The 23,878-nt window shown below is 50.2% G+C and overlaps 1 protein-coding gene across 3 annotated transcripts in view; it reads left to right on the top strand.

The window, feature by feature from the left end:
- LOC122393219 (protein ecdysoneless homolog) overlaps window positions 1-23,878 on the top strand; it is a 108,330-nt gene that overhangs the window by 63,342 nt on the left and 21,110 nt on the right. The window contains exons 1-2 of one of the 3 annotated variants that reach the window (XM_043389050.1): window positions 12,010-12,258; window positions 15,281-15,392. The exons of 1 other annotated variant lie outside the window; for it this stretch is intronic. The gene's annotated coding sequence lies outside the window, so the exon portion shown is untranslated. Of the gene's footprint in view, window positions 1-12,009; window positions 12,259-15,280; window positions 15,393-23,878 lie in introns of those variants that run through there. One more of the 3 variants, XM_043389048.1, reaches the window with a different exon arrangement.

The raw sequence follows: 23,878 nt of genomic DNA, 5'->3' as shown, positions 1-23,878 counted from the left end.
GAAGGGATGGAATTTTGAATGAATCACGTGGCTATGACTTGAACGTAAAGTTTCTGCCTCTCCGTTGTAGACGGAATTTTACGGGAACTACCCGATAGCCTTTCATGCGGTTGAAACAAGCTCAGCACACAACTGCAATGGCTACCAATGCCGACACCACCGGCACAGACAAGCTGCCATGACACTTACACCTGAAAAGTTAATCACTGCAACTAACAACTCAACCGTCAGTGATCCCCTAATAATGAAAATCCCTTTCATTCCCGTCGAATGGCGTTAATGTACATTCCGTGTCGCTATGCAGGAGGCGCCGTTTTGCCCGACGCTGTGGTTTCTGCAATAATTCTGCAATCTCCGACAACAAGGCAATCGTGCGCTGCGCTCGCGTTTTGGTCGGCATCTCCGAGGGCCAGTGCATTTTTCAGTCGGTATCGATTCTGCCGTGGTAGTCTGTGTGCACTATGGTGTGAGATGTTGCCGTGGCAGCGCAATAAAATCAGGCTGAGAATTCGCGCAAAATGTAGAGTGAGGGACACTCAAAGGCGGCAGAAAACCAGGTGCTCCCAGGGTGAAGTATTCTTGTGTTTGCATGTGCTATCGATCGGGCGATGTCTCGGCGAAAAAGTGCTCTGTTCAGGGACATCTTGAAACAGTAAGAATGAATAAGCAATACAGTTTTGTAGAGACACGGGTCAGGTAGAACTTTCTGAGAACTTGGACTTTTGACCCGATGCACAGTGGGGATTTTTCCGATCTAGCACGTATTTATTCGTAGAGGGCAAACCATAGGTAGAATTGTAGCCAGATTGTGCACAGATGTTGGCTGGTGTGTCCTGGTGAGAGTTTTACCTGTAAATGTGCATAATCAACATAGTATAGGGGGTTCAATTGGACCCCCCGCTCAGCCGTTTGGCCCCTGATCAAGCTAGAACTTCGCGGAAAAGTCAAGCGTGCTGCCTATGACGAAATTAGGCCGAACATATCCAATTTCAAAGTCCAAGGTCATAAGCTGACTTTCCAAGTCAGTTTAATGACCCAACTAAAGTTGGGAAATCGAGACCTCTTGAAACTTCGCAAAGTTAGGGTGTTACGGGGTATTTTGGGGTGCTGATCACGAATTTCATGTGAGTTTTGATCACAGACGATGTCTTTATGCATTTAGTCCAGGTCGGGTCAGGTCAGGTTAGATCAATTAGTAGGCGTCCTGCCGGCCATCCATAAAAGTGTCACCTACTACTGATAGCTTCGTAACATGGAACGAAGGCACTAGAACTACAGGGTGTCTCAAAAGTTCGTTCACAGGTACCAGCCATGCTTTTTTGTCAATAATTCTGAATCAACAAGAAATTAACAGTCGAAATTTTGCATGGGCATTGGTGACAACCTTCCTCAAGCAGTCTCATTGTTTTCAAGTGCATTCGACCCTTCATGAGCTCACAAAAAGGGTTCACCTCTGACCATGGGTCAGGCACGAAAATGTAGGTTGCAAAGTCGGGTATGTTGTGAAACTCTCTGTTTCAGGAGTAATGGGAATGGTTAAGTCGGAAATGACACATGGCTAAGTGTCGGCGAGGATGAGCGCAACATGATGATCATCTCATAAAAACGGTGGCTAAAATTTTTGAAGGACGAAACCATGCGAGACTAACGGCGTTTTGAACGACCCTCGCACGACAGCAGACTCGTGTTCCGGAAAGCAGCTGAAAATGCGGTCATAACTATTGAAAACTGGCAAGAAGGTCACAGACAGAGGTTACCCATTTTCAAAAAGTGCAGGTCATCGTAAAATAAAGACAAATTATAATTTAAAATTGTTTATAATATCTATAACGCTAATTTTTGGGGACAATAACACAAAAATCGTCAATGCCAAGAACACCTGACCCTCTAAAAGTGTCAGTTATTGTAAAATTTTATCTAACGAAGTTTCAAGAGGCAGATCTGCAGCGAATAATTTTCTTTTAAACACAAAATCCCGATAAAACCACACGATGGACAGGTTTGGGCCGTTTACAAAGCAGAACATCTCCCGAGGAAAACACTCCGCAACCGAGCGAAGGTCTTGGCATGGGGAATGACGAGCGCTTGGAATTTGCAAAATTTGCACAATGTGTCTGAGAAACAGACGTCCGACACATTCTACTACCATATGATGCGAAAAATTTACTCCTGGCACTTCCCGTTTGTTCAGGACTGGGGTCGTTTTGAAAAGGAAAATGGCGCTTGGGATGTCGGCGCCAGTCATTCATGAAGGAGTTAGCGCCGGAGAATGCCTACAAAATACTCAAGAATGGTGTCGATGCAAGCTGTCGGCTTTCAGGGAAAATCAGATGTTGCCGGAGAGCTAGTCAAAACTAAATCCGACGCAGAAACTGCAGGGGATTCCTCTGCAAGAGCTTGAAAGCTGGTAACCTTTTGTCAGCCTCTGGCAGCTGACGGAGCAACAAAAATCGGTATGGGCAAATATTTTTGGAGATACAGCAAAGGGGTTGGTTTCCAACCTTCTTAATCAGTTGTCAAAGCATGCATATTTGTCTAGTGTACACACAGACACCAAAACCTTATACTTTTGGCCGGTTCTTATATGCTTTATTGGCATGGGAAATGTGTGAACGAACTTTTGAGACACCCTGTACTTCGTAAATATTCAAATGGCTGCTAAAATCGAAATCAGCACCAAAAACTACCCTAGAAACAAGTAAAACTCGAAAAAGTGAACCAAGGTCATCAAAAGGTCAATGACCTTGACATGACCTTCACGTGACCTTGACTCCCACCATTATGCATGGCACCAACATCATTTCACATATTTGAACGTTTAAAACCACAAAAAGACTGGAAACCGCGGATAATGTGAGCTGGCATACGCCGAATCGCGATTCCGGCCAAACATGGTCTCGAGAAATATGCCACAGGTCAAAGGTCAGTTGGGTCAGAGTCATGAAATTTTTAGGTTAGATGTAAAATTGATGATCTCGAGGGTACCGAAAGTTTCGGCGCGATCGGCCGCTTTTTGCGCGAGTAATTTGCGGAAAACCATGGGGTTTTATCCGACCCCTTCCCCCTCCCCCTCCCCACAAGTGCGATGGTTAATAAGGTTACGGTATGTATAATTTACGCTTGTCATCCTATTCCTAATGAATGTGTCTCAGAAAATATGCATCATATAAATCACGAAGTAAAATTATTCGCCTATGTCCGGAACATACCTATATCGTGCTGTTTGCCCTAGCGCTCCTCGAGTGGGGTGTTAAGATACTCTAATGTGAATATTCCGTGTTCAGGCAAGTTTCGGCAGCCAAACTAGGCGTTGTCTTGTGCAGAAGAAAGTGGCGAATTCGATAGGATATATTTCGGAGTGGAAAAGTGTGGAGAACATTGTTGATTTTCCTACATTTATTTAGAATACCATTCCTTCAATATGGTGTCTGTAAGGGTTTTTTTTTTGTAAAGGGCATTTTTGTGACCTTAGTAAGGTTGTGGCATACTTTCTGTTTGCCATTCCATCCCTAATAAAGGTGCCTTTCAGACGATATGCAACTTTAAGACCTCGCAAGATTAAAACCAACAGGACAGGACAATGAAATTGAGCTATACTTTCGGGCCTTGCTGAGCCCATTGAGTAATCACGCATGAGTGTGAACTTTGGGCGCATTTTTCCTAGTTTTGCTGTGGACATACAGATAACACAATGCCATATATGAAAAATTCAGACATTTCTTAGCCCTACTGACACAAAAAATTAACAAAAATCCAAAAAATATTTTTTGAATTAATAGGCGCTAGATCGGAAAAATCCCCACTGTGCGATGTAGGCATTGCAGCACAGTACCTACGCGAATTCTGCGACTTTTTCTTTTCGGCTCAATTGCGCTATGATTTTATCACTGGTGCTGGCGCTTCAATATTCACCAGTATTGTCATTAGCTATTAAACTCGTTCTTCCTTGTTTTCGGCAGTCATCTCACGACGGCGTGTCTGTGGTTTGTATCCGGACCAAGCTGACCGTACTCTTCCGATCCATGCATTATACTCCATGCAATGCCTTTATTAAGACACATTGGAAGCATTGAGCTGCACAGTGTATACAATATGCGTGATGTGGGTATTTATCCTTTACTTGCCTCTTTCTTATCTCCAACTAATCACGATTTGAGGTGATGCCATGGAAAACGATCGCATCAATTTGTCGGCAGGGAAATCACCCGATCAAAGTCTCCGACTCCGGAGTATGAGCGAACATCCTTGGCAAAGGTTGTTTCCTCTGCTCAGTACTCTTGCTAATCTTCTGATGACCTTCCTGTTGAGCCTTTTTTTCCCGTCTGGGCCCCACGAGGTCTGGGTATGGCGGCCGCCGGCGCTCGGAGCGTGGTTGTCCTCAAGGGTCGGTACTAGGCCCCCTGCAATTAGTCGTCTGTGGCTTTGATGGAACGTGGATTGTTTGGTACCGACTGGTACAGACTGTCTCTGGAATACTACTGACAGTCGAACAGGCGGTTTCCCACCCACAAACGTGAGACACTGCCGCTTCTGAGTGGAGTTTCCAGCTAGCAACCGGTCTCCGAGGGATATTACTTAATTGGATGATATGGATTATGGAATATTTTAAGAGGCATTGATAAATTGCGACTACGATCAACACTTACCTCATAATGAGAACTAAAAAATTACGAGCGTTAGTCTCAAAAAGGTGAAAAGGTGAACATATAGAGGCTCTAGCCAACTTACAGTTGGTATTTTATGAAAATCTTAGATAGATGAACTAAGTTGTGGTTGGAGTGAAATGCGACGTGGCACAACGATCAGCAACTTGCAGGCAGGCAGATTGTTTGCATGCTGATGATTCAGGACTTTGGCCATTTACTTTCAAATAACGCCACAAAACATCGCTGCGCAGCCTTGAATCGTCACAGAATCACCCTGTTGTCCTCTGTGTTCCTGCTTACACGAGCTACCATTTTCATTTTATCTCACCCCGAGATGTTAAACCGCCCTACCACTTAAACTGTCACTTGTAAGTGTCAATGTTCTCTTTCAAGTGCCACATCGCTAACTGAACAGCGTCGGTCGTTCCACCCAGGGGCTTGTCTGTGCTGTCTGTCTGTGCTGAGAGTGACTGCCACTGACCGATTCCTGATCGAACGTTGGACCTATGACGTCACAAGGAGCTGCGCTGGCATCACCTAAAGGGATGAATCTCTGCCGATATTGTTGAGCGTGTTTTGCCTCTGGTGGGAGAAGGCATTGTTGAAGGTAGCAATAAAGAGCTATATCGGTTTCCCAAACCTTCGGCAAATGGAATAATACTCGTAGGCAACGAAATGTAGGTATGCCGGTAGGTACCAGTGTTTGGGCATTGTCGGTAAGGTAGAGCCAATCATTTTTCCAGGTAAGATATCTGCAAAAGGTGCTATTTATTGCTCCGGAAAAGGGGTCGGTTTTTGGCAAGGGATTTGGCCCATGTAAGTTATGACTCATCTAGTCTATGCTATATTTTTATTGAATGCGTTTCTATGAATCGCGGGCTTAACCAAAGGCCCGGAAGGGTTTGTTGTAAAAGGTGTGCTTAATCTTATTTTGTGCTTTAATTTCCTTATTGGTGACGACAATTGGGCGTGGTAGTTCCCCATGGTTAGTCTACTTGTGGTTGATTAGTCAATGGCGATTCATTAATCATTGACTTCAAAGGTAAGGATCACTTCCGCACAGAGTTCGTATTAATTGATAAGAAGAAAAAAAAAACTTAGGGCAGTGATTACTCTGAATCAATAAGTTTTTAGTCTCATTAAAACGGTGTGAATTTGGCTGACATTGTTCATGAGACTGGTGATGATTTATTTATTTGTCTGTCTTCTCACCGCAGTTCCTACTTATCAGTTGATGCTGTCGTCAGGCGACCACCCCTTGTTATGTGTCACCCTTTTGCTGCTTATTGCTTATAACATGCGTTTCTATTTCATCCTGCTAGCTGTCAAGTCCCTCGACTGTCCATCTCGTCAACTGCTGGTCTTGATTCGCCTCTCCCCATGGACCACTCGGAAAATGGGTCACTTGTATGGGACACAGGTGGTCCAAGCACGCTCCGACCAGATCCGTTTCGGTAAAATGGAATGTGCGCCATGCATGTCGAGAAATGCCTCGCAATGTCCCATACCAAGCAGTGAATGGCGTGCCCGAATCGTGTAGGGATGTCACCAGCTCGGAGTTGTTTTGGCCGCAGACGATTGTACTGGAGGAAACACCGTAGTGTTTTTATGAAACGTAATCGACCTTGCCTTAGTGGAAAAATGTCGGCGAGTTTTACTGGTAAATGTCAAGTCATCGGCGAATTAATTGTTCTGCCGGACGAGGAGGAGAGGAAAGGATTGCTGAAGGGAAATGAGAGCCGAGTGTTGAGAGGATGGCATGGGAAGTCTGCCTCAGGAAGGCACGGATAAAACGACCGGTTATTTAGTGTCATTCCCCTGAGCGTTAAAATTGTGGTGGCTGCGGATTTATTTCTCCGAATGCATTTCCTTCATAAGGCGTCGTAGCGGCGGGACTTTGAGGCTGATTGGCAAAGTTGGAAAAGTTGTGTAGGGTAGATTTTCCCAAGCTTCAGATGCACTTAGCTACATTCTCAATTAAGAACTTATTCCTAGAATGGTATAGTGTGTTTTGTACACATTGTCTCACTTCAATCAAATTGGTGTCGAGACATATTCGATGTTTAAAGTTGATGTACTTGCAAGCCTACACTCGGACACTCCGTAATTTTCCTTACATTAGCGTAGAGGGCATTACTCCATCTAGCTAGGACACAGAGTCCTTCATATGATCTGTATGCTACAATTTCTCAGCCTTTTTCCCTGCATTTGACAGGTCCGTCATGAGAGACACGAAAATTTACCCGACTAGAAAAAAATCGCTGCTATCTACCATTGCGAGCATGGCTCTGCGGAGGCTCCGTTTCAGGCGCGTCAGTTTGCCTTGCTGGGCCAACGTGGCCGATTTTATCATAGCATGTCGACTTTGGCAGTCATGCGCGGTGTCTTAACACGAGCGTATTGAATAAATAGGCAGAGGCACCACTGCGCTGGTGCCTTTAATTTGTTCGGAGATTTACTGAATGGGTAAAGAGAATCTCCGGAAAGCTAACGGCGGAAGACTTCCGCCGGAAGTTCTTCTTTGCGTAAAACAAGTTTTGATGTCGGAAGAATTGTCACTTACGGCATTCTTTCATGTTTTCATTGGACAACTTAGCCACTAGATTTCCATCGACTTGTTCCAATAAGGAGGCGCACTGGCTGGGTGCCTTGATTCGTATCGGAAGTGTATGGTGTACAGTAGCAAGTTACTGGTAATATTCCAGGTAATCGGACCACAGAACAAATGCGAACAGCGCTGATCGTGGTGGGATTTTCCTGATAAGATCTCAAGGTGCCGACTTAATTCGCCGATTCGGGTACCAAACCCGGCCGGCAGACCAAGCCTACTTAAATGCAATGGGAAACATGGGTGCCGCGCGTATTAATGCATTCACATGTTTTACTTTTGCCTACACTTAATGCCGGAAACTTGTCATTGATCTGTGCGTATTCGATCAAGGCGTGCGCGAACAACGAAATGTTTTCCTGTGTCCAAGCTTTTACTTGTTTGTTGCTGCAGTGATACAGTATTGCTTGTGCTCTAACTTTGCAGCGAAATCATACCAATAATTACTCAATATTCACCCAGCTGACATCACAGCACCGCTATTTGTGCATTGCAATACGCGACGAGATGAATGTTGTCTAACTCCACAGGCGACTCGGATCGACTGTACATTTAGTACAACCACGGAGCTTACATCAACCACCTGTTACTCTGATGGGCTCCCGGATACTCTTAGACGACTCCCTAGACTTGGAGTAAAAACTCATAGACTCAGTCTGCTCAGTCGGGGACTCGATGATGACTCGGTCATTGCGCGGATCAGTCACGCGCGTGCCGATGTGCCTTTTTGTAACGGTTTGATTCCCTTGGCAGTGTCGTGTGTGATAGCGTGCATTTTTGCTCGCCTTGTCCTTCGACGGCTGACTATTGGCTGCGAGCGTGCATGACTAGAGCGTCGGCAGCCGCCGCGTGCCTGCGGTGCCATTGCCATTTTCTCGCGGGCCGCCGAGCGTCGGTCCCCGGACTAGTCCAGGATCACCTGCACGCGATTCGCCCCACGCCGCGTCGAGGCTGGCCACCGGCGCGCCGCATCTGGAGCGCTAAATGTTTGCCCGAATAATTAGGCAGTGGTCATGGAAAAACGCCGTGCAGGTTTGCGGTTATTTAATTTGTCGTAATTGTGTTCTTTTCGGCATGAATTCTGGATATCGCGCCCGCCGGGTAACTTCGAAAGTGAAAATGGCCCACTGTTAACTGTTTCGGGACTTTCCCGAGTATGTGGTTCAATTGTATCCTGCTGAGCGCAATGTGTAAAAGTCTGCGCGGTCGCCTTGAGCGGCGGTGCTAATTAAGGAATCATGATGTGTTTGATCGGTCCGCGGATTGCCGTGTGACCTGCGCTTTAGTGCCTGGCGGTGACCGGCGAATATTGCGACTTCTGAGACTGATTGTCGCTGCACCGCTCCATGGTAACAGCGACGGCGACGGAACGCACTCCGCAAAAATCCCCATTTTCCTGACCGGGCCGCACGGCGCCGTCACTGATGCCGGGTCTCTCAGATCGACCGGAAGTTGCCAGATTGGCTGCCAGATTACCGTGGGAACCGGTGCTTCCGGAGGAGGTTGGATTGCGATGTGATCCGCGCGCTGCGGTCATGTTCACTACCGAGGCATCCATAAGACGTGACCGGCGCGGAGACGGCGTGCCTTTGCCGTCTTGTTGGACGCAGTTCGGAGGCTTCATCTCTTTGTCGGCTGCTGCGCCGCGGCTTGATCCACTTGTCGGATACAGAGGCCACAGGCGACGCCGCCGCAGAGAAATTCGGTATGACGCCGAAACACTGCTTGTCGGATTAAAACGAATGTTGCTTTTGTTGTAGGAGATTAATTTTAGGGATTATTGCTACTCATCGCTACCTGTTAACCCCTGAGGAATCTGAATTATGTCACGAATCATTGACTGATTTCTGAAGAATCACTTCTATTTTTCTCGTTTAAGCATACTTCTAACGAAGATGACTGTGATGATAGATGTTACTGTCAGTAAAGTTCTATTTTGTTACCCGACAAACATTCTTTCCAAATACCAGTAATGCCTGTTTTTAGCCTGCGTAGTGGGGACAGGAATGCTTTACTTCTATAAGCCGGTCTCCAGAGTGCGCGCTTGCGGGTACTTAATTCTTCCATTTCGCAGAACTAGCAGAATTTGAACTTAAAAATGCGTTTCGGCTGCCTTAGATGCGCAGATAACGTTTGTCTTTCATGGAGTCTCTAACAGCGATTGTTTACTTTGAAATCGCGCAGTGCAGAAGTTTTATACAAAATGTCCTGTCAATATGCTACACAGCACACACACATAAGAATCGTCAGCCGTCAGCTTTTGCAAGTGTTGCTTAGCTGGTTACATTGAGGGGACATTTCAAAGCACCCGTTTCCCCCAATCTTTCAGCCGTCTATTAATGGCAGTAACGGCAATGAGGTCGTAACACCAGCAAATATGGCAATCTGAAACAGTTCGTGACTGGATCGGGCAAATTCGGGCCGCTCGTGACTTTACCCAGACTGGCGGCCTGGTAGGTGGGGGCGATATCATCGTGTTCCACTAATTAATGTGATGGTTCCATGCCACCTGATTCAGCGCTATGGCTGCTATTGTTTGTTGTTTGTCCAACTGTATGGGACGGCCTCTCATGCTGTTGGTATGCTCTTTCTGATTTGAACATTTCTCGAATAACTAAGAGTCCACCTCAAAGCCCCTTCACATTCAGGTGGGGAGCTCGTTTTGAGACTCCGGACTTATATCAAATCAAAAGGCAAGTATGACTCCAGCAAATCTTTTCATTATAACAGCAGAAACCATTATAAGATTCTTATCCAAAGACCATATTTAACTGTTCTTCTTACAAAACCATCCCCCAGTACAACTATACAAATACAGACGTATGATGCTCCTAGAACCCTTCTAAGGTGTGCAATATCACCTTGTCACTTGGATCCCCCCCCCCCCGTTCTATGTCGCAACTCGCAAGTGATAATGATTCAATTCGACAGCGGGACGCGGTTGAGTTTTTACCTTCGGTGCCCATCCATTGGTAGCCCGTGCACAGAAATAACGCTCGCGTGCGGACTCTGGTATTGCTCTTGGAAAGTCGTTCCATGTCTTTTTGACCCTGTGTGGATGCGTGACTTAGGCTGTCATTCTTCTATGATGTCTCATCGTTCTGCCTCGCAAATGTATGCTGTGAACTGAAATCAAAATGTCCTGTCGTCATTGCTGTGTCATTGAAAGTTTCGTGCACGTTTCGTGCCTCGTGTGCTGTCTGTGAGTCGTGTGTGTGCTGTATTGTCCGTTGACGCGATGTTGTAGCATCTTTGCGGTTGCTTGAGGCTGCTGACCGACGTACCGTTTTCCATTCCCTATCGTTCGCCAACCCCGGGGTACTTCACCCCTGACCCCGACCGCTCCTTGAAGTCGGGAAGTGTGACTCGCCCCACGCCAGGAGCACAGCGCAACTGTTGACCCAGTGAACGACCTCTACTGTCGCCTTTTCCGGCCAATACTGACCTCAGTATGACTACCCGCAATGTTGGACTGATTCTTACCGCCGCTTTCCACCCCAATAAAGACCCCAACATGTCCACGCGCCCGCTGCCAGGCTGCCAACAACTGATTCAGGTCGGGAACAAGGTGGAATAGACTGCATGATCGCCATGACTGAAGAATGAAGATGAACCCAACGACGCATCTAGCTGCTTCACTGCGCAAGCAACGGCTGGAAAGTAAAAAAAAAAAAAAACAGCGGCCTGGGGATGTGGACAGTTGTATGAACCTTGATTGTCACTGCATTGTGTACCTACTTAACTCACGATGTCACGTAGGAATACGAGACTGCAAGCGGGGAACTGCGGTGGTTCTGTGACTCGTGACAAGTGTGTTTTCGACTGGTAGATTCGGAGCTTTGATGTCAGCAGATCTGCGGTGTGAGGTCAGGAATATATGGAGAAGAAAACATGGGAGCTCGGAAATTGTCAGGCTAAGATTCGTAAGTAAGAAGAGAAATGAAATGTCACGATGAGGAAAGTCCCAGACTTCGGTGGATGTGATGTTTGATCTCACGGGAGAAGAACATGGGAGAGACAGCAACTATGTGACTCGCGGGAGGATTTTATGAACGGCGACACATTAAAACGTTTATCAGATGCTGCTTCTCATTAAGAAAGAAGTGTAAGAAAAAGAAGTGAAAGAAAGGAGTGCAATGGAACTACGCATCCTAAGGAGTGGATTGCTGTTAGATTTTTGTTGTTGGAACAGTTGTGGTTGAGTGGGTGCTGTTTTAGACAACGGAATCTGTTTCAACTTTTGGTGCTTGGTGTTGATGTTTTTCTTTAAGAACTTGGTTGAAAAGTGGCTAAGTTGTGAGTTCGATGTCGTCGTCTCCTCTTATTACCGTTATGACTCAGTTTCAAAACACTACTCGACAAACTCTTTCTCATTCCATCGCAAACTATCAGATCCAGCAGTGCATCGTTCTTATCGGCTCGGCATGTCGAGTTCCGTTCCGCTGCGGTCTCACCCATCTCTGAACCACGCGGAGTTGATCCCACTATCGAACTTCCCCGGTTGACGTCGTCGACGGCTTAGACTTTCGATCCCCACTCCCGTTCGCGTGTCCCATCCGCTGTCTTCCGGGGGGCCCCGGAGATTCAATCCGCTATGTCCTTCCGCGGCCCTCTTCTGCGGTCTCCCGGTGAGACCGCGAAGATCCTCACGGGGCTCCTGTCTCCGCGAGGCTCCTCACCGCTCGACCACCGGAGGAGCAGTGACCGCCCGCGCCGCCGCCGAGCCGCCGAGCCGCGGTGGCGGTGGCGGCGGTCAGGGCCGGGCGGCGTCCGGCGGTGCCGCCCCGGGCGGTCGGGACCACTACTCCTCCTCGGCTCGCCGGCCGCTGGAGTCAGTTTCGGCTCGGTCTCCGAACACAGCGCACGGTTCGCTCCGCTCCGCTCACAGTCGCTCGTGGCCACACGCCCCAAGGTCTCTTGTTGACGAACGTTGACTCTCGTAGTTGTACTCCGACGCCATGGGTCACCACAGGCTCTGCACTTGCTGGATCTGCCGCAGCAAAGGTGAGCGACCAACCCGCGTCGACGTCGACGAACCCGCGTCGGCGTCGTTGGCTGCCGACGTTCGTCGGTGTGGTCGAGATCGTCGGTATCGTTAGGTATTCGGAGTCGGTTGGGACTTAGTGGCTAGTAGGCCGAGAGATGTCAGGTTGTTATGAGAGTGCCAAGCATACAATGAACATTTATCGGCGTTTTTTTTTTTGCCGTAATGAGATGTTAGATGTGAATGGTTTTTGGGAAGGGGATTAATTAAGTTAGTTTCAACTATTGTGATTTCATGTTCGTACCAATTCATTTCATCATATTGTATCAGTTCACTGAAAGCATTGTCGTATGCAAAATTGATTGTCGTTAGGAGTTAAGCATAGTAATTAGTGGGCATTAGGATCATTCCATCAATACATCTCATCAGTTTTGCATTTAAATGACACGGAAGCTCTGAGTACATTTCGAGCCGCTAATTGGGTAGGGGTGTCACTAGCTCCCTCGATTATCTGCGGTAAATGAGGGAGACGATCACAGTTACGCTGGCGATGGGGAGACTTCCGCTGTTTTTGTGCCGACTTCGGCCGAGGGACCCTGCCTTGGGGGCGTCATCCAGCCCGTCATCGGGCGGCGCTTAGCATAGCTGGGCGGAAGGGTTTGTGGCATGATCACGTAGTGTGTTTTGCAATAGGCAGAATAGTTTCGTCAGCCTACGGCAATAAAAGCACGGCCTTGCAAGGATTTCTCTCCTGCATTGCCGCTAGGGTTGGTGGGACGCCCTTTGCCAGGGAGAGGGGTTTCTAGTGGGAGAACGTGCTTAGGCCATTTAGATAGCGAAGCGGGGATGTTCGCGGTGATTTCTGCTAGTCACGTGGCCCGGAGGGATGGAGGGGCGGGAGTGAGGGCGCACGAGGGAGGGGAAAGGGGGCGGGGCAGTGGAGCACCAATCCGGCGCGCAACAGAAATAAACTAAGCGCGAGAGCAGCTGCCCTGCGCGCGCCGTCTGAATGAGGTTAAGGTCGCTCGCGCGCACTGTGGTCAGCTCTCCGAACAGCTGATCTGACCCCGGACAGCCGCCGGCACACTGCACTGGCGTCATCCCTGCGCCGCGGGCGTCATCGGTCGTCATCGTGGCCGGGCGTCATCGCGGGACACTCGGCGGCGCGGCGGGAGCAGAGAGGCGTCCGTTAGGAATGTCTGGCTTTCGATCGTGTTTTGGCGGCGCATCTCGGCCGCCTGACCTCCCGCCACGCGGAAGTTCGAGGCTCTTCTATGCCCCGGCCGATGACCCTCCATGACCTGTGCGTTCCGCTGCGTGCGTCGGCGACACGCTGAGACTCTAGCGGGCGCCGCGCCGGCCTCGCGCCGACGGCATCGGCGGTGCCGCCTCGGGGGCAGCTAGATGACCCTGAGTCTCCGGATGGCCTTGTTGCACAGCCAGCGCCGAACGAATCGCGCGCGGGGACCTTCGCACACATCCATTCTGAGAAGGCACTGCTGCAGGGGCCGCCGTCCCTGCTGGCGCTGCCGTCATCTGATGGCTCTCCGTGCCGGCGCCCTTGGTGACCACCAAGCTGGCGCGAGCTGCTTAGTTCGTCCACAGCGAGCAAAGGCCAGTCCTCGAGGCCCTCTTTGTATGCTGCGCGCCGCCGCTGTCCGGCTGCCCAGTGTAGGTGAAGGCTGGTCCCTGTGCAAAAACCGGCGTCCGCGAGCGTGATCGCTGTCACAGCGCCACGTCACTGGCAAGCTCAGTGACCTCGTGGGCTGCGCGGAAGCCTCGTCTCGCTCCACGGAGAGCTTCCGCTCCATCGGGTCAAGTTCAGCCGTCCCGTGGCCGGTTCGGCGTCCGGCGCTCCTCCCTCGTTGGCGAGCTGGCCGGCCGGCCGCGGCGCGGGGCGGCGGCGGCGGCACGGCGGACAGGCGCCGGGGTCTACGTTTGACATTGACACAGTTTGCCGCAGTCCTGGCCAGGCGCTGGGCTGAAGATGGCCACTGACGAGGTCATATGACTTCCGTGTTTGTGTCGGCTCACGGCGGACAGAGGGGTGGCAGAGATAGGGGATTAGATATGAGTAACGGGGAGGGGAGAGGAGTGGAGGAGAGGGTGTGGGCAAGGGAGGGAACATAGATGGGCGGGATGTGATAGTGTAGAGTAGAATAGTGACTGTAGGCTGCAGGGTTGGGACTATCACGGTTCAGGGTTAATTGTGGGCCTGGTGTGTACTATTTATGGATAGTGGGCAGATAGCTTCGCGAGTGATCGTGACCAGATGAGTGGTTAAAGCCGGGAAGAAAGAGCAGCGCAAGGTTGTTGCTGTGCAGTTTATAAGCGCAACCATTCAGGAAGATTACGACAGTTTTGACGACGCCATATGATGTAGGCGATCGTGTCATGAACCATAAACTCTCCTTCAGCTAGATCGAACGTTCAGCAACACACACGATAATCCAACATAATGCCAGCATGTAGTGCCAGTGAGAGCAGCCATCACTTGCTGCAATGTCAACTTTCCTAACGAGGACCACTGTGTCGCACGGGGCACTCAGAGTCGGGACAGGCCTCCGCCTCTTGCAAAACCCGTGTGTGGCGGTGGGCCAGACAGCGTCTAGCTGCTCTCACCAACAGGGTGATCTGCCGATACCGAGGACGCGCTGCAGTTTCGCAATCGCGTGCATGTTTTCTCGGTGGCCTGCCGTCTGGTGGACGCTCCGAGTTGCTCAGAGTTGTTCAGAAAGTTGGGTGGGCCAGGTCAGTTAGCTTGGTGAGGGTCAGTTTTGGGGAAAGGCCGAATCTTGTTTTGTTCATCATCTTCATCATATTCGAGTTAATATGATATCTTTCAAGTTTCATAGAAAGTATTTGATGTATTCACCATTCACTTGCGATAGTCTCTGTCCTAAAAGACAGCTGTGATACATTGGAATCTACAGATACATGCTGGAGTTTGAATCACAACCGAGGTTGGAGTTCGGAGTCTGAGAGTCTGAGTTCGGAGTCTGAGAGTCTGAGTTCAGAGTCTGAGAGCGCCCTCCCTTGCAGGTCTCTCCTCGCGGCCCTGCCTGGGCTCAAGTCCGCGGGTATGAGGGCTCGACATCCCCCCATCCTTCGACGCCCCGCTCGGGACGTCGAGGAAACTCCTCAGCAGGTGACGGTAAGCACGTGAGAAAGAACGGGGTGAGAATGTGTGAGAGGGTGTGCGTTTGTGGGTGAGAGAAGTGTGGGGTGTTGACGTTTAGCTGATGTGAGTGGGTGTGACGGTACATATCTTTCCAAAGTTGACGTCGAGATGCTGTGAGTAGCTGTTACTGTAGAAGTATGTCCAAATGTACAACTTCTGTATATTTTTCTTCGCTATTGTCCTCGCACGGTCTTGGTGACAGTTGTTTCCAATGACGGTTTTTCCACCTCTGCGGCCTTATCGGTAAACGCCAGTCATCTTTCTGTATGGCTAAAAGTCGACTTTTCACAAGCATACAGACCGCACCGATCCTCCTAAACCACCCACCCTGAAGAGAGGACAAGTAGTCCTCCGTCCTGTCCGGCTCACAAGGATGGTGTGTGCTGCACGGAGGCTCCCCTGAGCGCCTGGTCACGAACTTTGCCACCTGCATGGCTCCCGGTGCACGATGCCAAGCTAAATCAGAGATCCAGACTCCTACAGACATGGCTCGGTGAAAAAGTATTGCGATTTGCGATCCCGCGATGTTCTCATCGATTGGCTAAAGCCTGTAGCGACCGTAGCGTCCATTAATACAATGCCATTTGGTTTAGCATTTTTGTTAGAATATGCATACCAACGCTTTTCTTGCATTAGGAAAACGTGTTTTGAACATGCAGTTTCCAACGCGAAAAATTACGCGAGGCTTAACGGTTGCGCTTACTGATGTTCATTTGGTTTGTTTGCGCTGTCAGGTGATTCGATGTGCTGTTAACATTAAACATTAAATCATTCCCATAGTGCACGACGGCTCGGTAACCGTCAGCCATTGTTCTTGCAACCTCCAATGGGTCACCAATGGTCGGCGGTAGGGAACGAGTCACCTCGTAACCATATCGTGCTAGTACGACTCCCGAGTCTGTCCACTAGATCCTCCATCCTGTACACAACGTTATCAGCCGCGTTCTTTCATTGACGAAGCCTTCATAATGACCGTTTGATCGTTCCCGGCCGGCTGCCCATACCTGGCACCGCAAAGGCGCCCGCTCAAGGCACGCAGCGGGGAAAATTGCCTCCATGAGACATACAGGATGTCACCGAATGGCTGTCACTCTATTCACATGATTTTGCGGCATAATGTGACAGAATCGGGCCATTGCCGGGCTTTGTCCTGGCTTCTGCCAGTTTTTCACAAGGATTTGCATGGTCCGCATGGAATTTTTGTTGAAGTTTGAGCGGTAGGGTAGATTTTTGTTTGTGTTTGATCCATGGTTCACATACGATCAGTGCCTCCAGAACTGTCGTTTCACGTCGACGGGGTAACGTTCAGAGCTAGTTAGCATCGTCTTAAAGACGATATCTCACCTGCGAATCTACCTTACATCTGCCACATCCTGCGAAGCCTCTCGATATGAAATCATGTTTAACCTTTGACCCCCTGCCATTCCATTCATTCGTGCATAGGAGGTCGGTGCAGCTACGTGCTAGTGTACCTGCAACTTGATAGGCGCTACGAAGCTTTTGCAGTTTTCCATTCATCTGGTGGTTGTGTAACAGGTTAACACGTTCACGTGACCATGGTTTCTTGTTTTTTTTTTTTCGTTGGCGTTTGTTGTGCGTGATGTTCGGCTTTTCTGTCATTGTGTTACGTTTTTGTGTGTTATAATTTTGCTTGTGCTCTAATTGCGGTGTATGTAGTTATTATGTTGTGCTGATTATTGTGTTTAAACAATTTTTGTTGCAAAATTTGAGTAACTACCTACCAGAAAGGCATTTGGGTGTTACGTAACACGATTACTTGTCCAACCAACGTCCGTCTCCTGCCTCTTATTTAGCAATCCGATCATTCATTCTTAATCATGCCATCCAAAATGAATACGCAATTCCCAAATCTAGAGGCCTCTAACTCCCTGTCATTATTCCGCCTTCCACTTGCCATTGCTGCCCGGCCGCCCGCTCCAAGCCCTCCATGGTTCCACGCTGCCGCCGCCGCCGCCGCTGCCGCTGCCGCCGCCGCCGCCGCCGCCATCATTGGCTGCGGCAGCTCGGCTTTCTGGGGCGGCGGGCGGCTCCGTAAGCTCGTCATTATAACTGTGGCATCCGGTCGGGCGGTCGGCATTTTTTACCGGTCGTCTCGCGTCTAACCTATTTACTCGGCTGGGCTACCGGCGCCACCGGCGGAGGCCGTCTGCATATGGTATGCGAGCTCCACGGTCGCCTTTGCATACGCTTGCATGGTAGTGAGTTGCTCATGGATGAGATGCCTCTTTCTGCATTTGTTGAGAAGGTCAATGTGACTGATCATGTGTGTTGGTGTATGTTTCTGTGTGCGTTTATGTGTGCGAGTTTTCGTCTATGCGCGCATGACACGGCGCGGCCGGCGCGATGGCCAAAGGTCGATGACCCCACCTGGGTCGACCCAGGTGCTGGAAATGGGTCAGGCCATGGCGGGTCGTTCAGTGCGAGCCGGATCGAGCTAGCTAGCCCAAAGCTGTGAGCTCTCGACGCCGCCAGCTCGACAGCCTTACGTCCCGAAACGGTGTCTACAGTTGGCCGGGCAAGGCTTGGCATGGGCTGGGCTTCCATACAGCCACGTCGACCGGGCGAGCTTGGGCCGGCATCTCGGCGGCTGGCACAGCTCGACCGCGCCGCTTGGCTGACTGCGGTGTCGACGGGTGCACTTGCACCGGGGTTGACGGTCTGGTGCGCCGACGCGGTCACGGAGCTCGCGGATAGCTCGCGGATAGCTCATGGATAGCTCACAGCTCATAGCTCACCTGTGAGGCACTCAAGTACTCAGCCAGGTGTATTGGCATGACCGCGAACTTCACTAGCGCCCGTTTTGGAAAGTCGATGAATCAACAGACTTAACTGTCGTCGCCAGAATTTAGCAGTCTGCGAATCTAGATCGCGGCGATCTTCGAAACCCTTTCGGTGAGCTGAACGGATGCTCTGATTTCTCGTACGGCATCTGACCCAGCCATTGATGAGAATGAGGTGAACGTCGCAAAAAAAAACGCCAATGGATCACTCAGCCTGACCTTAGGCACTCAGCGTTGACCACGTGACCTCTGTCGGCCAATCAGCGATCGAGTTACGTCCGGTCGGTGACCTCTGTGACTCGAGTGTGACTTTTGTGACCGTGACAGCCTACAGTGACCGCTACTGGGCTTGGACTCGACCAAGTGGTCGCGGCCAGCTCCAAAAGTGTGTCGCACAGTGGCTAGGTTAGTAGTCTAATGCTTTGCCCAGATTTCTTTTCAACAAGTTTAATTGAGTACAATTGCTTGTTGTCGCGCTCACGGAAGTGGAGAATTAGTCGGAGTAGTCAGAGGAGCTCATTCACTGCAAGAGCTAGCGGGATAGAATGACGGTCATGAGTTATATATTTAACCAAATTTAATATGCTGCCCCATACAGCGAAGCGGCCTTCTTATTCACTCTCGTTTTCTTTTTATATCGCTTTTCCCTTTCGTCACACTGGATTCCTCTCTCTGTCTCTCTGTCTCTGTCTCTGTCTCTCTCTCTCTCTCTCTCTCTCTCTCTCTCTCTCTCTCTCTCTCTCTCTCTCTCTCTCTCTCTCTTTCTCTCTTTCTTTTCCCCTCCCTTCTGCTCTATCATCATGATTTCTGACCGCTAACTTTACCATCTTGGAACCTCGTAGCCCATAGTGAGTTATTTCCGAGGTCCAAATTCATTCGTGAGAACCGCTAGAATGTGGTTTATGTACCGTAGAATGTTGCACATTCGTTGAAATTGACGCCGTTAGTTGGGCTAATTAACCGACATTAAGTTGTCGCTGCCGTTCCCATTCCTGTGCCTTGGTGCCGGTTAAGCTGCGATGCATGAAATACCTATCTCATGCGGCAAAATTTTTGTGAAAACGAATCTCCGTAGAATGTGGTTGGACCCTACCGCACATCGATAATCGCTTTTCTATTGAATCCACCCGTTGATTTGGAAATTTTTCTCTTTTCGCTTCCTTGGGACTTGATTCAGTGGTGCCCTGTCTAACGAACACTATGTTAAACGATTAACGCATTTACAAGTCATATGCTATCGGTTTTGATTTCGACACAGTCATATCATTATTTGGTAGCATTCCCTTTTCAGATACGTTCCCTTTCCAGGAGTCCTATTTTCAAACTCAAACGGCCGGCTTCTCCTATAATTTATTTTCCCGCTGATATCAAACGTAGCGTTCGGTATTCAACTGACTAACGAACGTCAGTCAAATCTCGAGACATCTTCCCACAGCCGTGTCCTTGATTTATTTCAAGATACGATGGGACGTTTCTCAGTGGGGCTGACAGGCAAAAATGTCCTTCCCGCTAAGAGGGACGGGTAGGACGGGATGCCATTAGCCATTTTGCCTGACGATGGGGATCCTCTATTCATTAGCTTCATGTGGGTCCTGTGAATGTCCCCTCCCCTCCCCCTCCTCCCCCTTTCTCCATCGGCCAACCACCATTCATTGGAGCCGGATGGTCAGCTTTTGTGATGTCCAGAAGACTTGAAATAGCCTTCAGAGGCGGTCACCCAGCCCAGAATTTCATTTCCTTTTTGCTTTTTAGGTCACACTGTCCTCTTCTGTGCGTATTTTTAGATCGATTGGTATTTGCTGGATGAATTTGTGACCTCGTTTGAAATGGGGTAGGGTTGTTGCTTTGGTCTGGATGGGAGTCTTTAGGGGGGAGCCCCCTTTCATGACCTCCATTGTGACCAGCTTAGTGGTCACACCGCCCAAATGTCCGGGTTGGGGCTAAAATCAGCCCATGCGTCGTGACGGGCGTCTTGTTTTTCTTCCTTTTCATCGTCTCACACTATGACCAAGACGTGCGAGATTTCGTCCCAAGATCTCATTGTCCTGCACACACCGCATTTCTTCCCTGCCATTATCGTCCTCGATACATTGTCGCGTTTCCTGTTCGTTATCGCCTGCGCTGTTGTGTTGTCGCCGTGGTCGGCTACCGAGCTCTGTTTGGGTGAGTCAGAGGCCCAAGATGACGGCCTCCGCGCCCGCTAGTGGCCGTGAGAGCCCGGACACGACGCCCGACTCGGAGTTTTCGGGTCAAGATCAGGAGGAAGGACAGTGTAGGAGACGGACGCCCAGGACCTTATAGGATCTTGGCAGATATCGGTGGACCTTGGCGGACCCGGTGGAGCTCATTGGATCTCATCGGGTCTCCATGGATCTCATTTGGATCTGTTGATGGATCTCATGGATCTAATGTAGATCTCATGGATCTAATGTGGATCTCATGGATCTGAAAATAGACCTTGGGGTAAATATTGGCTTGAATGGTCTTCAGCGATGCCTTGTCTGTCTTCCGCTTGATCATCCTTGACCATCTGCTTGTCTGTGGCTAACACAGCCATAGTACTGCTTAGCGACCTGACGGTTGGACGCGTTTCTCTTGTGCCACCCAGGGTGCGCGCGTGATGGCGCGGACTTCTCATCACACCAGCTCAGAAACCCGGCGTGAAGCAATGTCGACCGGTTTTTAGCACATGCTACCACCCTTCTCTGTCTATAACTTCCGGGAACTGCGCTGGCCCGACGCTCTTTTGGCCAGGTCAGGTCATGTCAGGTCAGGAGCCACAACTATCATCAGCGTCTTCCGGGGCATGGGGACGGCCTTGACGGTCCTATTCACTTTCGCTGTCGATTTCTCCCTGTGTCCGTCTCTGGTAGCCAGGGCGCACCACCTTTCCTTCTGCCCGGGCGCCCGGTTGAGTAACATGGCGCCCCCGGGGGGCTATGAGAGTGGTGCCCCGGCGCCCCCGGCAGGGAGCCCCCGGCGAGTGGTTGGAGGAATAGGACTTCCTCCTGAGGCGCTAGGACGCCGGGGCCTGGACCTGATGAAGGTGATGTTGTGAGAGGGACTTTGTAAACAAAGATAAGTGAGAAGAATATGTAGTGTTTTTCCTCAGATCAGGGAAGTTTTTGGAAATGGCGAGCCACCGGATGATAAGCTGCCATCATCCATCCTTAATCTCAAATGCCTTTTTACAGCAAAAAGTTATTCATTTTTGTCTTTAACCTTTCCCTGTTTTATCTTCTTCGTCTTTCTTTCTTTAGTTTTATCTGTTATTCATGCATATTTCCGCTACTCTTCCGTCTCTCCTCCCTCCCTGCCCTCCCCTCCCTTCCCCTCCCCTCCCTTCCCTCCCCCTCCCTCCATCCATCCATGTCTTCTATCATTTTCTATCTTTTCCCTGTCCTCTCCATCGCTTCCGCACTCGGCCGACCTTGGTGTTTCTGGGCGAGCGGCGCCCGGGGCGGCGGCTGCCTCCTGGCGCTCAGCTGAGAGCCGCTCTCGTAGCTAACCAGGATTGCAAAGTGTGTCGGGTTACATCACCGGTCGGTTTCTCTTGGAGCGGCGCCGTCCAGCCGCGGTTCGACGGGGAACCGGCACGCGCACGCCGGTATCTGCCGGAGAGAAACGTCGTGTGGTTGTCGCCGGGCGCCGGTGAGGAAGGGAAGGTCACTGTTACGGCGGCTGGCTGGTCAGCCGACTCTCACTCTTGTTGGGGGCTGTTTGTCGGTGGCCAGGGTCAGAGCGAAACGTGCCTGTTTACGGAAGTGAGTTGGGTGGTCACGGCTGGTGCGGTGTAATAGGCAACACATTTTGCCCTAGCTCCCAATCCTCACTTCTTGTACCTTTGTTGGTAGAAAGTGGATCAATAAAAAACCTTCATCAACACAAATCGGTTAGAAGCTCAATAACCTCTAAAGGCTCTCGCTTTATCTGAATTAGCCTACATAACAAATATCCTCAAAAAGGTAAAGTACGGCGTAAAGAATCACAAAATTACTTAATCAAAATATGCAAGGGAAGGCGGAATGGCCCTCCTTCCCTTCCCACGTTCCCCTGTAGCACTAAAACCGTGCCCCCTATTGACTCGACCTGCCAAGACCACAGCCAACTTTCCCTGATGTTGCGAAAATACCATCTCTTCTCTGCCATGTACATGATCTTGCAGTTTAACATTTCTGCATCTGTGAGGTGCTGACGTGCCTTACGATCCCCTCCTAGCTACATCACCCAGCCCTGGCGCCAGTTGCTCGTACTCGAACACGCATTGAAAACGTCGCTGGTCTTGCATCAAAACAGCGCTGACGTAAGCTGGTGTCGAAATGGCTGGAGCGGTAGTGAGAGTGGCATTCACCTCATGTGAACGCTCCGAGCGCGCGCGTGTGTTTCCTCTTCCGACTTCATGGCCCGCTCGTCGTCAAGCGGGACGCAGCGACGGTCTGGTATCTCACGGACCACCCGACGTCCTATACCAGCCCATCAGGACGGCGTAAACCCTGAGCTGTCGGCGAGCGGAGAGACTTGATGGCATTTCACCGGCCCAGGGACCGAGCCAGTGTCGCCCGGGCTCTGTGTGTGCAAGCAGCGTCCACTTTCGCTTTCGGCCAGCAGGGCATGGTCAGATTGGAAAGCGAACTTGAGGCGAACTTGAAGAGCGGAGGGTCGCGTCCCGCTTGTGCCCTCAGGCAGTGAGTGCCACTCTCTGAAGGGTGAGAACCACTCTCTGTCGAGTGAGCGTCGCCCGGTTGGACGCCGCTTTGTGAGAAAGTGGATCGGAGTGAGATGGACTCACGTGGAGAGCGCTACTGAGAGAGGGTGACACGTGAGGTTTGGAGTGGAGGGGACTCATTGGTCAGGAGGATGTCGACCGACTGGCTCATGCTGGGATGAGAAATTATCTCCTGTCATGAAATTACCTCTCAGGATATCGTGACACCGCAATAGATAATCTCTTTCTAAGAATAGCGGCTCCCACGCACACGCACGTCACTTGCACGCTCATTACCTGGCTCTTCACCGTGCAGAACCTCATGCCAATCTCTTCAACACGGCACACTGTCAGCATGACTTCTGCGGCTCCTGCGGCGCTGGCGGTCGGCCCGGCGCTGGGAACAGACCGCCGCGCGGTGACTGTCGCCGCTGGGCCGTGACGCGTCGGATTCGTCTCGGTGCGTGCCAGCTATGCGCCATGTTCGTGCAAAAAGTCCATTGGCGCTGACCGGAGGGGAACGGGCGGGCGCCGTCGCCCGTCTTGGTGCGATAATTTCGGCCACGTGACGCTGCAAAATGGCCACTTCCGTGGCGAGCATGCCGGGCTTCCTAAAACTTGGAATATTTTGTGCATATTTGGCTCACTTAATCAAAAGTTTTGTTGCACTCAATGCCGTTAACGTGTTCAAACTGAATTTCAGAACCGTTTCTTTCTCTAGATCTTTCTTGAGTACTTATCGATTTTTCTCCATGACGATTATGCTCGACTGTCCGCTGTAACCTTGCAACTGCTGTAGCAATGATTTTGCGTGATGTGCTATTGCGCATGCGCAACCCACCAAATTTGCTGCGCGTGAGTGAGTCGGTGGCCGTGAAATTGATAGGGGTGGCTTAGGGGAGGGAGGGGTAAGTCTGTCAGGAGACCTTGTCCCTGAGAAACTGGCTTTAACC

This window comes from Amphibalanus amphitrite, unplaced genomic scaffold (assembly GCF_019059575.1).
Source record: "Amphibalanus amphitrite isolate SeventyFive unplaced genomic scaffold, NRLGWU_Aamphi_draft 000524F_arrow, whole genome shotgun sequence".
Taxonomy (NCBI): Eukaryota; Metazoa; Arthropoda; class Thecostraca; order Balanomorpha; family Balanidae; genus Amphibalanus; species Amphibalanus amphitrite.
The sequence above is the reverse complement of the archived record's forward strand: the minus strand, read 5'-3'. Positions and strand labels throughout refer to the sequence as shown.